Source organism: Tamandua tetradactyla, chromosome 10 (assembly GCF_023851605.1).
Source record: "Tamandua tetradactyla isolate mTamTet1 chromosome 10, mTamTet1.pri, whole genome shotgun sequence".
In the NCBI taxonomy this organism is placed as follows: domain Eukaryota; kingdom Metazoa; phylum Chordata; class Mammalia; order Pilosa; family Myrmecophagidae; genus Tamandua; species Tamandua tetradactyla.
In genome coordinates this window covers 96591892-96597891 of record NC_135336.1, presented here as the reverse complement: position 1 = coordinate 96597891, position 6000 = coordinate 96591892, and positions in this window count along the sequence as shown.

The following is a 6000-nucleotide window of genomic DNA, read 5'->3' as shown; positions in this document are numbered from 1 at the left end:
GGAGCCTGAGCCTGTAAATGGACTTCTGCTTCCAGGACCATGTTATGTTGTGGGCCCTAATTGATTAACAACACAGTTTATGTTAATGTAGGAACATCACAAAACTGTGGGGCAGAAAGTGTAGCTGGGAACTAGAGCTGTAAAAAGGGATTTTATAAAGCTTAACAGTAGCTAATTTTTCTTGCTTAATTTCGCTATTTACATATATTTTAGCTTCTGAAATATCCAGCAAAAGCATTCGTGTCATTTTATATTCATGGCTATGCATTTGGTGTGAGTTAAGAATTATAAAGAAAAGAATTATGGGCCCCATCAGGTTGAAAATAAACAATCCGAGACTTTCCCAGGGCGGTTATCTGTTTCTCGCCACCCCCCCATGACTCCTTGCGCCTAAATTACCTGTTGTAAAACTGCGGCTATCTGCAATAGCCACTCCCATGACTCATGCTCAAGAAATGCTCGCTGTGAAACTGTTAAAAGTGCTTGTTGTAAAACTGCTCTTATCTGCTTTTTGCAAAACAGCACCTGTGACCCATGCTCGACCCCCACCCCCCCTCATCTTACCCCTTTAAAAACTTTTACAAACTTAGGCTCGGGGCTCTCTGTTCCTGCGTGTTCAGCGAGCCCCACACATGTGTGGAAAATAAACCCCTTGCGTGTTGCATAAGAGAACGTCTCTTGGAGTCTTCCTTTGCGTGGCAAAACTCTCAAATTCTTACAGAGCCAGCACTGGAAGGCGCTGGAAAGTTCCAGATTTGCACAAGGCAAATGGGAAATGCCAGGTTTGAACTCTGGCTGGTGTGCAGCGGATGTGCAGGCTGGAGGTGAGCGCGGTGCTCACAGAGCTGAGTGCGGTGCTCACAGAGCTGAGTGGCATGAGTGTGAAAGGAACCTGGGGGCTCCTAAGGGAACTGTGTGTCCCTTCCCCCAGTGGTGTGACAGCCAAGGGCGGCTTCTCTGACCTTACTCGGTGCAGCCCAGCACAGCTGCTGTGGGAGCTGGGTCTCCCCCTGAGCCACCAGCCCCTGGGGTGCACTCGGAGGGACCTCAGGCCCACACGCCCTTCCTCTGAGCCTCCCGTCCCACCCCACAGGAGTCCTGGCAGCCGATTTGTGCTTGGGGGCCTTGTCCCTCTGGCCCCACGGCAGGTAGCGGCAGCTTGGGGGCCCCGTGCAAGCTGGACCAAGAGTGTCCATCCCCTTGGAAATGGGATCCCAGGTGCTAGTTAGTCTCTGGTGGTCAGCTGAGGGGAGACGGACATCTGGGAGCCAGGAGGGGCCTGGCAGCTGGGGTGGGAGGGAGCCAGGGAGGGGGACAGCAGGGGAGGAGGTGGAGGGAAAGAGTGACAAGGAGCAGCCGTGCCTGGGCCCAGCTCTACACTCCTCTGCCCAGCTGGGCAGGTCCCGGCCCTGGGCCCCTGCCCCTGTGTGAGCTCCCAGCAGCACCTCAGCCCCCTGCCCACGCCATGCCCTCAGCACTGTCACACCAGAGCCCTGGGATCCCCCCTCCGCAGTCAGTACACAGACACGCGGCATGGTCGTTAGTGACTGCACTAAACTGGATTTCTCTGGAGACCGTTTTCCAGGATCAGTCTCCCCAGGCGGGAAACCCTGGGTTGTCCCCCAAACTCTGCTGGCTCCCTCTGTCCCTGGCAGAGCACCCAAGGCCCTGCTACTGGGCTCCTGGGCCCTTCTGGGCTCTGCCTCCCAGGTCAGCCCCCCTCCGCCATGAGGTGTCTGCCACGCCCCACCTTGGGGACCAGCCCGCGGTGCTCAGGTCTGGGGGGGCGGCTGGTGCCAGAGGACGGACAGACTGATGGTGACTCCTGCCATGGCTGGGCTCTCGGGCCATCTGGGGGCAGGAGGCGCATGGACAGCTCGTGCCCAGAGTGGAGGGGCCTCGTGGGCTCCTCTCTGGGCTGGGTGGGGCAGCGTCATCCATGGGGACCCCCACAAGGACCAGGGCACCTTGGAGAGAAGGGGGGGGAGAGGCCGCATGAGCCACACCCCCGGTCTGCACACCCGTGGGCTGACGGGCAGCTGTGGCGAGACACTCACCTAGTGCACAGGGTGCCGCTGGCTGCCTGGCCCAGCCCCTCTGCCTGGTCCAGGGGCCACTCCCTCCACCCCACCCCGGTGCTTTGCATGGCAGTTGTCATTTTCTCATGTGACCTTGCTCTTCAGGCCACAGCAGATCAGCCCAGAGCCAGAATGCGTGGACAGCGATGGGTCAGTGAGTTCTCCTCCTGCAGGTTAGGAGAGGAGACCCAAGGAAAGCAGGTGGTCTCGTTTTCAGGCTGGAGGAGGCAGATCTGATGGGCTGTGGTAGCCGCTTGGACTGAAAAAGTAGCAGCAGGTTCCAGACCGCACCCCTGCACAGAGGGGACACAGGTGGCAGAGAGGGCAGAGAGAGGGGAGGAGGAGGGCATCGGGCAGGTGGATCCTGCTGAGCCTGAAGCCCAGCCCTCCTCCTGCCCTGGGCCTCTCTCACTCCCCTCGAGGTCCTTACTATCAGTTGCTCAGGTTTCTTAAAATGGAGCACGCAGCGTGTCTGACCCTGGCATGCAGACTGAGTCTGGTGACCCACAGTGGAAACTCAGTGGCAGCCCTTGTGTGTCACGGCCGAGCCTGCAATGACACCAATCAGCTCCTGTGTCATTTGGAAACTGAGCTTGCCACAGAGCCCACAGAGGCCCTGGGCGGCCCGTGGGGACCCAGCATGGCCTGCAGGTGTCGGGGGAGGCAGAGGGAGGGCAGCCCCCTCCCCGGGTTCGATATCTTTTCCTGGCAGGTGTCGGGGCCTGGAATTCTACCCCTGGAGAGTATCCCCCAGGCCTGGTGCTCCTTCCCTGGGACCCCACGAACCTGTCACCCTCAGCACAGGCCACACTGTGCATTTACTGGAGGGTGATGTTGAACCACAGACCTTCTCCGCCTCGCCATTGTTCTCTGTGAGGACAGAGCCCATGCCCATCTGCGGCCCCACAGCCCTAACACAGTCCCGGATGCACCGGCCCTCTGGGGTGACTGGGTGGGCAGGGAAGGCTGGACTAAGGGGCAGACTTCTGGGGCTCCGAGGCCCCGCCCAGGGGCCATATGATATTTTAGGGAAAGTCCGTTAGTGATGGCTATTGAAAAAAACTTTTCCATTAAAATTCTGAAAGCACTTCAAGAATAGTCACCTGAAGATGTCTTCATTGGGTTTCTATGAAGATCTTCTCTGTAACTCTGCCATTTTCCTCTAAGCCCCTGTGTTGTAAATGCATCCTTAATGATGAAATTGCTATTTATATAACATTCAAAATCACTCCCATTAAGACCAAATTAACATCACTTAAAATATTGCCAAAAATGGTTTTTCTTTGAGTAATTACTCTCTTAATTTTTGCCTCAGTGCTTTTTTCTTTCAGAAAGATAATTAATAAGGGATAGTCACACCATACAGGCTTTTCTACTCTCATTTTGGTGCATAAAGCAGGATCTTAAACAAAGTTTCAAAACCCAGGTGAGCTGGGGACCAAGAGACTACCAGAAGTACTCAAGATCTTGAAAGATAATTAAACCCCTGAACACCCACAGTCACATATAAATCATTAAAAGTCTTTTTTGTTGATAACCAGCACTACAGAAATTATGTGGAAAGATTTATCATGCACACATGTCTATACATGAATTAAATCCATGAATAGTTTAAAAAACACTAATTTGAGAAAAAGGTTTACTAATGATTTGTGTGTGTGGCTTACTAAAACCCTTAAGAGAAGATGTGCCTACATAAAATAGTCAGGCTGATTTTTTTTTTTTAACATTTTTTATTGCGTGGTATAACATATATACAAAGCAGAGAAATAAAAAAGCAATAGTTTTCAAAGCGCTCTTCAACAACTGGTTACAAGACAGATCCCAGAGTTTGTCGTAGGCTACCATAAGATCCTCTCATATTTTTCCTTCTAGCTGCTCCAGAATATAGGAGGCAAGAGAACTTAAATACTTTTTTATCATCACAATCGACTTTCTTCCTTCTTTTTTTGTGAACAATAAGATATATACAAAAAAGCTATAAATTTCCAAGCACTGCACCACAATTAGTTGTAGAACACATTTCCGAGTTTGACATGGTTTACAGTTCCACAATTTTAGGTTTTTACTTCTAGGTGCTCTAAAATTCTGGAGACTAAAAGAGATATCAGTTTAATGATTCAGCATTCATATTCATTTGTTAAATCCTATCTTCTCTGTATAACTCCACTGTCACCTTTGATCTTTCCATCCCTCTCTTTAGGGGTGTTTGGGCTGTTGCAATTCTAAATTTTTCATATTGGAAGGGTCTGTATTTATATGCCAATCGGGAACTTTAATTGATACATTTAGTCCACTAACATTCAAGGTTTTTACCAAAAAGGCATTTCTTGAATCTACCATCTGATCTTTTTTATGTTATTTGTGGAATATATTTATTCTTTACCCTTTTTCTCTTTTTATCCTTTAAGTTACCCTTACTGGCACTTTTCAGTTCTGTGCCCTCCTCCTGACCTTGCTCTCCTGTCTTTTTTTGCAACTGGCACAAGTCCTTTTAGTATTTCTTGTAGGGCTGGTCTCTTTTTTGACAGATTCTTTCAGGATTTGTTTGTCTGTAAAAATTTTAATCTTTCCCTCCGTTTTGAAGGCTGGGTACAGAATTCTTGGCTGGAAGTCTTTCTCTTTCGGCATCTTAAATATTTCATACCACTGTTTTCTTGCCTCCGTGGTGCCAGTTGAATAGTCCAAATTCAGTCTTATGTGGTTTCCCTTGTATGAGGTAGATTGTTTTTCTCTTGCTGCTTTCATAATTTTCTGCTTCTCTTCAATATTTAACAGACTCATTAGTATTAGTTTCTTGGGGAAGGCCTGTTTGGACTTATTCTGTTGGAAGTTTTTGACTTGTATATTTATGTCCTTTATGAGGATTGGGAAGTTTTCCCCCATTACATCCTCAACTACTCTTCCTAGCCCTTGACTCCTTCCTCTCTTCTCCTTCCGGGAAACCATTGATTCTTATATTTGTACACTTTGTTTTGTCCATCATTTTCCTGAGATCCAATTAAAATTCATCTATCTTTTTTGCTATTTACTGTTGTGAGTGTTTGAAATCGGTTGTCCTGTCCTCTAGTTCGCTTATTCTTCAGCCTCTTCAAATCTGCTGTTTTTGTCTCTAGTATGGGTTTTTGGGGGGATGGGGTGGGGTGCATGGTCTGGGAATTGAACCCGGGTCTGCGCATGAAAGGCGAGCTGAGCTATTCTACCACTGAACCTCTAGTATGTTTTTATTTGGTCAACAGAATTTTTAATCTCTGTGATATCTGGTATTTTTCTATTTATTCTTTCAAACTCCTCTTTATGCTCTTCTACTGTCTTCTTGATTTCCTTTATGTCATTAGCCATCCCACTTAGTTCATTTAGTAGAGTTATATGAATTTTGATTAGTTGTTCCAATGTCTTTGTCTCTTCTGGTGTTTTAATTTGGTCGTTAGGGTGGGCTATGTCTGTCGGCATTGTGATACGCTTCGTGATCTTCTGCTGTATTTGTTGCATGTAGTATCTTTTTTTTAAAAATTTTTTTATTGATAAGTCTTCACACACACACAGTCCATACATGGTGTACAATCAGTGGCTCGCAGTATCATCACATAGTTCTGTATTCATCACCATGATCATTTTTAGAACATTTGCATCACTCCAGAAAAAGAAATAAAAAGAAAAAACTCATGCATCCCATACTCCATGTCTTTGACACCAATATTTCAATCTACCCAATTCATTTTACCCCTTATCCCCCATTACTTATTTATTTATTTTATGCATAATTTTTTACTTATCTGTCCATACCCTGGATAAAAGGAGCATCAGGCACGAGGTTTTCACAATTACATGGTCACAGTGTAAAAGCTATATCATAATGCATTCATCTTAAAAAATCAAGGCTACTGGTACAGCTCAACAATTTCACGTACCTCCTTCCAGC